General features: G+C 38.8%; 1 pseudogene; it reads right to left on the bottom strand.

Annotated features, from left to right (window-relative positions):
* LOC109834996 overlaps positions 1 to 5,855 on the bottom strand; it is an 11,531-nt pseudogene extending 5,676 nt beyond the window's left edge.

The following is an 8,960-nucleotide window of genomic DNA, read 5'->3' on the forward strand; positions in this document are numbered from 1 at the left end:
CCCCCCCCCCCACCCAAAAAAAAAGAAAACATTTGGGTAGGTTTCATCTTCTTTGCCTTGTGAAAAGCATATCTAAGGTTTTAAACCATAAAGGTCAATAAAGATGGTAAAAAGATGGTAAATATAATAAACTTACATCACTGATAAATGTAATAAACAATAAAGGTCAATAATTGTATAAAGGTGAGTCAGCAGTGTGATTAAAATGATTTTCCAGCTGTCAATTGGTATATGCATTTATTCAAATATTGGATTGCCTCATTGTTCCTGATAAATGTAGATGGTCCTACTTTAGTTTTGAAAGAAAAACAGTCAGATGAATATAATGTATCTTGAAGCATGATAAATATAATAAACTTACATCACTAATTTATCATCTTATAATGATGGAAGAATGCGTTTCACTGCTACAGGCGTTCCGCGCCAAGAGGCCCTTACAATCTCACCAAATGAACTCTGCAGCACCAAGTAGTTTTTTTAACTTAGTATTCAGTTGAATCTCTCAACTATTGTAAATTTAATAGATAGAAAGGAATTTCGTAACCCACTACTCTCGTGAGTTTGATAGATACTAAGGAACTTCATGACCCCACTATTCTTATGAGTTTGATAGATACAAAGGAATCCCAGCTAGTGAGTTTCTTCAATTATAGTTTGTACAACACATATTGAACGAGATACACATGATCAAAAAGAAAAATATTTAAAAGCGATTCACATCAAAATACAAAACCTTCCCAACAATAACCGCGGCTGAGAAATCCAACTCGGATGGCTCAATCTCCCAATCACATTTATTAGGAAGAGGAGGCGAAACTGGCTTTGGTTCGAAATGGCTGCCATTTTGACCCTGTCATAAATAGAGGTACTTGGTCAAGGCTTAAGGTCACAAGAAAAGAGCAGTTCAATTAAAATGAATTCAAACGTTACTGGCACTGAATTACCAAATCCAATACATCTACCACATTGCAGTTCAAAAATGTTGAACAATGGAAATGGTAAAAGAAGAAATAATTGATAGTACAAAGGAATCTAAAAGATATACATGAAATAGTGTACTACTAACTAAAAATCTGCCTCTCTGGCAGCTTATAAGCTGTTGAGATATAGAAGATAAAATATTTCGTGATGCACAGAGAAACTGGTTCACTTGCATCTACTGGTAAATACCATATTATGAATGGAATAAAGACAACCAAGATGTATATGCAACACGAAGGAGGCATTGCAAGGTTCCAATTTGTTCACGTTTAACAGGCACCTATATCTGCACTGGCTATGGATACTTTTAGCAGGTCTCATTTAACTTGATACATCTAGATCGAAGACCAAAGTTTCCTCACACAAACTTCATCAGTGATTTCTAGGAAATATTACGGGTTGTTGTTTAAGATCAAAGTCTCTGATCCTCCTCCACACAATCTGAAGTGCTTCAAGTGCATTCTGGTACTTTATTCTGGTACTTCATTCAGGACTTTGGGTATTTATTTTCCACGTGAGGGACCTCTTCCAGATGCAGAAACGTAACTGAAGACTAGGTATCAGAAAATACAAATTATTTCCAAATAAAAAAATTAAAATGGCATGTCTCAACTTTTAATATGTCTCCATTTTCTTTTTTTATTCTCCAAGTACAAACTGTAAAATAATTCTATCTGGCATCTTCTGCAAGGGATCCACATAGGACACGCTGAGGTTTATTCCAAAAATCTATTCCATTCTCTCTTCCGAGCATATAAACAACCTCGTCACTGCACTAAATCCTCTTTTGCAATTGTTGATGTGTGCGCATGTGCGTATTAGTATCAAACAACTTATGGTAACTCTCATTTAGAATCAGAGAAAAACCTTATCAAAGGGGTTAAAGAAGGCATCCTTTGGTTTATCTAGAGGACTATGCAGTCTGCATGTATGATATCTTTGAAAATACACTATTTATAAGTTCACAGAGTGCCAAATGCATGATGTACGATCAGATGAAGGACAACTACGTCACAATGCAGGCAATTATAGACGTGTCATACAATTATAGATATGTGTCGCTATCTCTGCTATTACTTAATCCTTCTGAGAAGCTTTCCATATTTGAAATTAAGAGGAATTTCTTTATTTTCATTTCAATATTAAATACATTAAACAAAATGATGCCCTTTCTTTCTACAGTTGTCCAGTACGTAAAGCTTAAAAAAGGGTAATCATAATTAAAATTATTTAAACTGATAATCATAGTTAAGATTATGTCAGATAGACATAATGTTGGATATGAGAATGAACTCCAGATTGTTGTATTAACAGGGAAAAAAGACAATTAGAATTTGTACAGATTATAGATGAAACAATATATGTCAATGGTTTTATTTTATGATTCCATGTGTGAAGCATATGTCCATTTTCAGTTCACTTATAGCTGACAAACTCTGTTGAAAGTCAAATTATACATTAATACGAACACAGGCGCCCAGAGTATTAAATAAACCCTTGGATAATGCAAACTAAAGCAGATTTCAACATGAACATAACTTTTATCAATCTGGAGAATATATAAAACCATCCGTAGTCATAAGAAACTTACATAGGACAATCCACCATATGATTTTAACAACTCGATCATGCCATGCTTTTTAACCCCTTCTGCATCAGCTAGTGGCTGCAATGGGTAAAATTTAAATTAAAAAAATTAAGCAGAAAGTTACAACTAGGATGTTCTCCGCCATTGAAAATGTGAAACACACAATATAAAAAATTCTGCTAGGGAGTTTAAGCCAAGAACACCGTAAAGGGGACATCTAACATAGAGTGAAAAATAATCAAAAGGTATGTGATTATGAAGAAACAACCAATAAGTGGTTTGATACATGACCATATATGATCTGTTGTGATTATTTGTTTTCAAAGAAGGTGCATCATTATAAATGCATCTGTACTTGTCTTCCAAAAATTGAAATTTCATAGGCTTGATTTTGGTTGCGTTTTATTCATAACATTAGGTTGAAATCCGGAGTTTTGTGCCTTGAAAATACAACAGAATAACCTAGAATGCCAAATCATTATGGCTATGGCTACCAGAACAACATGGCTTGCACTGAATAATGGGACACATGTAGAAATCAAAGGTGAAGTGGGAATATGTGAGACAATTTGGTAGCATCTCCTTGTTAAGTTCTAGCCACAAAAAAAAAAAAAAAGATTTTGAACCTGACCTGGATTTGAGATTGTTAGATGCTTGACGAGGTGTTGGATTTTCCGATGTAAGGGGCTTCCAAAAGTCCTCAAAGGGGATTGTACTTAATGATTTGAAGTCTGAATGAAATAAGTTTGTTGTTTACTATAAAAAAAAGATCTCAAAGACAAACAACTGTATTTTATAATTCATATATGCAAACATGTTAAAGCTCATGAGAACAAGACTAGCACATACTAGGTGGCTATACCTGGTTGAGCACAGATCATTTGATATCATGTTAATACCATCTAGAAAAGCTACTTTTCCCTGCATAGGCACTCTTCAATGTTGATCCATGGATAGCCTTTCTTAGACTATCGGAGAGGATTGAACCGCTTAGAATAGAAGACTTCTATTTTTATCCATCAATAAATTCACCGCAATGATTGAACTGCCTGCGAAGGTCTAAGTTTCTAAACCATCAGGATCTATTCTTTAGGATTATTGCAGCCCACTAGAACTAATGATACTTGAGAAGAATCATGCCGTTCCTATAAAACTAAAAGATCTAAATCTAAATGCAGGTCAAAACAAGGCATTGAGCGGTCAAAGCATTCATCAAACATCAGATGAATGAATGCAAGGGTGGGCAAAACCAGAAACTGCAAAGTGTTAAATCTCCAAGCAAATTAGCCACTCTGTACTTGAGGAGGTAAGTGTTATATCTTGCAGAAAATTAGCCATTCTATTTGTAGGGAGACAATTCATCCTAAGAAAATGGCACGCCATATATTTATCTTTACAAGTTTCAAAATTATGCAAATTAACTTGACAAGCAATTGATATGCATTCCATTGCAATATTCAATCAACTATTTTAGAAAACATCTAATAAACTTTATAGGCAGAAACTGGATAAATCCATTGCAATATTCAATCAACTATTTTAGAAAACATCTAATAAACTTTATAGGCAGAAACTGGATAAAGAAGGAATCACGTTCCGCAGGTTTCAGAAGTATCCAATGAAACAAATTAAACTAAAACCACCTCAAAGGGTCTACCTAGTTATACTTATTTTGTTTACTCTTCAACAAAAAAGAGTGTGACACAATGTCAACAAAGAATAAACCCGTTTAGTTTCTGATTCAACAAACCGACATCTTTGCGTATAAAAGATAATACGTATGTGCATATATAACCAACAACAAGCTCAAGGTGGTGATGGCAATACCAACATGTGCGGTTCTCCGATTTCTAAAGCTAAGTAAAGATCGTTCCATCTACTATCCTCCACAATTTAAAGGTTATAACTCCTTCCAACCTCTAAAGAATTTCATTTCAAATAATTTTATACTTTCTATGCATTCTTTGAGCATTAGAATTCTATTTAGCTCGTTTGTCCTGTACAATTTGCTTCACCAACTAACCCCAACCTGGTAACTAACTATACCGATAACATGGTACATTACTCATTGATTACCAAATTCAAACGCTCATGTTATAAACAAATCAAAAAATTGAGCAATTTCACCAAACAAGCATATCATCAAACACATCAGCCGCATGCAGTTCAACAATCCTTACCGTATTCTTCCACCGATCCTGCGCATTGACATCGGCCCGATACTCAAGCAAGCACTTCACAACCTCGATCCAACCGTGAAGCGGCGTCCTGCTTGTTTGGTTCAAAAGTCGCTGCTGTGGAATTCATTATAACTTTGTTCGATTACAACGAATTCGAAAGAATAATCTTTTTATAAGACTTTTTCTACACAACAAATCAAAAATTACAACTCTTGAGAAACAAACACGAAAATCGTCTATCAATTCTCGTTTTCGTGGGACTTTGCCTGTGCCGGGAACGCTTTGGTTGATCCGCCGCCTGACGTTTCGTCTGCGGATGACATCGAGTTTCTAGGGTTTGAGGGGAAGATCGAGGAGAGGAGGAGAACGGCGCTAGATCGGAGTCGTCGACTTCAACATGGGAATAAAAGTTTGAGGTTTGTTTAATGTTAAAAAATAATAATAATAAGGGACAAATAATAGGGATGACGAAAAGTTTATTCTTTGAAGAATTTTTTAAAATATAATCATTCAAAATTTTAATCCCAACATCGATCTTATCCAAAGTTATTTATCAAAATTGACTCACTTTCTCGTCACGTCAGCTAAATGCTGTCTCGGAAAATGACAGTTTCTCGCTGTAACTGTTCTTCCACGTTTCAAACTCCGTTATTTTGGCAGTTATCCACGTGATTTTCGCCCATGATGTTTCCCACGTCCCTTGGCAGTTAATGGACACGTGTAGGGCAGTTACAAATATAGTTTTGACTATTTCAACACTGTCTCGCTGGCGAGACAGCAAAGACTGTCTCGCTGGCGAGACAGCAAAGACTGTCTCGCTGGCGAGACAGCAAAGACTGTCCCGCTGGCGAGACAGCAAAGACTGTCCCGCTGGCGAGACAGTTCATACTTGTTTTGATTTTTCCAAAACAGTATGAAATCCTTTCTTGTGAATTTTTGAGTGATCTTCTCTATGCTTGGGATATCTATTAGCATTTTTTGACGCCTACACTTACACGCTTGTAATTACACTTCACACCCTCTAAATGTTGGCCTAGCCCATGTCACCTTCCTCAAGTATTCGGAATTACCACCTCTCACTAGGCTTTACTACCGACCTCACTCATCTTGGAACCGACTCCGTCTCTCACCAACCACTTCTCTCGATGTCCAAGTGTAATACAATGTGCAACTCACAATGAAGCTCATAAATATAAATTTGTTCTCTACAATAGATGAGAACACAATTAAACTCACTCTCAATGTTACAAACCCACAACCCCAAATTATACTATGAATGCAAATACAATCTTGGGCGATTTTCGAGCGATTTTCGACCAGTTCTTCACCTCTTCTTCTTCTCTTCGTTTCTGACTTTGGTGGTGCTTCGATTTGAAGAGATTTCATTTGGATTTGAAAGGTCTGTTTCCCCTCTTTTCTTCAAAATCTTGACTTTTGGCAACCTGTGACTGTGCATGCAGCATTTCAGTTGTATTTGTCCTATTTTTTTGTCGATTTCATGTTCAAAATCTTAACCTTCCTCTTGGATTTCAATGTAGATCACATACTCATCATGTCGCCACGTAGAGCTCGAGGGAAGGGAATCCGACCGACTGTTCAGAGCCCTGAGGAGGCTGCCCCTGCTGCGATCTCACGTGGAGGTATATTTCTTTCACCTTTTCACGAATTTAAATATTGTATTTCGTCCATTCCATATATATATGCACCTGTATTTGCTTGCAGATCCTCGTTTGTATCCTTTGAGGTACCTTCGAGAAGAGCCGGTATCCTCCTTTGAGGGGATCGACGCTTAAAAGTGTTTGTTTTGCTTTGACAAAACACACTTCATAATACACAGGGGCGATTTTACATCATCCCATATGTATTGAAAGGTTTTGGTATGCCGTTATAATGCCCGCATACCTCCTTTATACATATGGTGGATAGAAAATCGTCACACCTGTTATGAGATAACGACTATATCTTATAGAATGAGATATACCGTTTTTCTCTAAAATTTTAGGATGACACTTACACCATTTATGTGTATGCCTCTTTTATCAGTCCGATTTCCTTCTACCACATTTACTGCTGATGTGATTACTGGCCGGAGTAGCGTGACCCACTCTTATTACGAGGGGATCCCGTTAATTGAATTCTCTCCCCAGTTTAAATCTGATTATAACGGAAGTGATAGTGAATTAATCCAGCGAGGTAGTTGTCGTGTTCTACGACGATTAATCACAGATGCGCCCTTGATCTCGGAGCAAGACTCGAATCAATGCATAAGGAAGCCAGATTTCTTATTTGGTGACTCGGTAAAAGATCCGAAGATTGCTTTCTGCCAGCCTGCGCAATGGTTGCACCAGAGTGGATCATCATTCTTATATCTGCCTTTTATCCCTCGGGATCATTCACTGTTAATGTTCAGGAACCTATCAGTTGGACGAGAGATGTTCTGGAAATTAACCGAAAACCACGAGCACATTCATTGTGGTTTCATTGGAAAGGAAGCAACTCCAGGTTCCAGTGAAAGAGCTCATGTGAGAGGACTTCATCCGGGTGTCTTAGGACAAGACAATATTCCTCAGAACGAAAAGATAGTGCAAGCCAACACTGTGAAGAACCGGTTAGCGGCAGCAGGAAAAAGATTGCCCAGAGAGACTTTCAGGTGTTATGGATGGGTCCATTATTCTGGGAACAAGTGGTGGTGGACCAGGATGACCCAATATGTGTTGAAACGTTTTGGGCGAGAATTAGCAGGATTAGGGTTGGATGTCCCGATTCGTGCCACCATGCATGGCTTGCAGAGCAGTGTAAGTCATTTCCTTTGTTTGTTCGAGATCTACAACCCGGACACCAATACATTCTTTACCAAGAACGGGGAACTTGGACTACCACTGCATGAAATGATGCAAGTGTCTGCTTTGCCTATGGGCGATGTCCCATATCAAGAGTTCTTTCCGACCACCAATCAGCTGATTAAGATGAAAGATAGCTCGACTGCGACCTATGACACTCTATGGGAATTGACCTGTCATTATCATATAGCCATGGCCGAGATGGAGCCCAAAGCCAGAAAGAAGTCTCCTCAAGTCAGTTTAAAACAATTCGCTGATTATCTCTTCAAGAATCTGGATGTCCGTTCGGCAGATGTGTGCGGATTGTCTCCCTTGAGTACGGATGAAATTAACCGTTTGTTAGAGAAAACCAACGCGCATTCTTATACTTCGCGCTCAGAAGATGGATTTTTGCACGGCACTAAGTTCCGCTCTTATCTGTGGCAAGCTGGTGTTCCGATTAGCCCTACTGCTCTGCTGGCAGGTTTTCTAGCCTTATGGTTAAAGAGATGTGTAGTTCCCCATCAATCCGCAGATGCGATGCCAATGGAAGTGTTGTATCCGGCCGTCCAGCTGGCTACAGGTCGCAAATTATCTTTGCTTCCCGCTATGGTGGCCGATATTCATAGTGGATTGCGGCAACTAATCTCCGCATTTACCCAGGAGAAAAAGAAACCTTCCGCCAGCCTGTCCGTTCCGAAGCTGGAGCTGCCCTATACTTACTTAATGGCCTGGTTGGTACTTCATCGACCAGATTTAATGGAGGCTCCTGATACGGTAGATCTTAGTGTCCCTCTGTTGCAAAATCTCGAGAATTGCAAATGGAGCAAACATCGAGAGCCGGACATAACGAGGCAATTTAAAATTCACAAATGTTGGGAATTTTTTCCTTGCTTCCCTCAGTTCTCCGGTACTTACAACACTACCTTAGTGGATGCTGAAGACCCAAGGCAGAATCGTACCATTTTGGATGTCGGGTGCTTCAGATGGTTGATGAATATTCGACCTGGATATCTGTTGTTCAGGATAAGGGATGTTTGCCACATCGAACCCTATCTTCCATGTCGATTCGCCCGTCAGTTCGGGTATGATCAGATATACATCGGCAACCCGAATCGTCACCTCAGCTTTCGAGGTGGACTTATCGACGGGGCGAGAGCTTGGTTTTGGAGCATTGCCGGCTGCACCAATGTTGAATTTGATCTCCCCTTAGAGACGCCGCCTCTACGGATGACTTTCCTCTTTTGTAAATGGTTGATAGCCACCAATATTGTCACTCGACGTAGGAGGATATCAGACTCAGAGGAAGAAATAGCTCCACGACAAGCAGCAGAACTGCCTCGTGAAGCTGTGATGTCGCCTCGAGGAAAAGAGGCTGCTGAATCATCAAGG

This window comes from Asparagus officinalis, chromosome 3, assembly GCF_001876935.1.
Source record: "Asparagus officinalis chromosome 3, Aspof.V1, whole genome shotgun sequence".
Lineage (NCBI taxonomy): Eukaryota > Viridiplantae > Streptophyta > Magnoliopsida > Asparagales > Asparagaceae > Asparagus > Asparagus officinalis.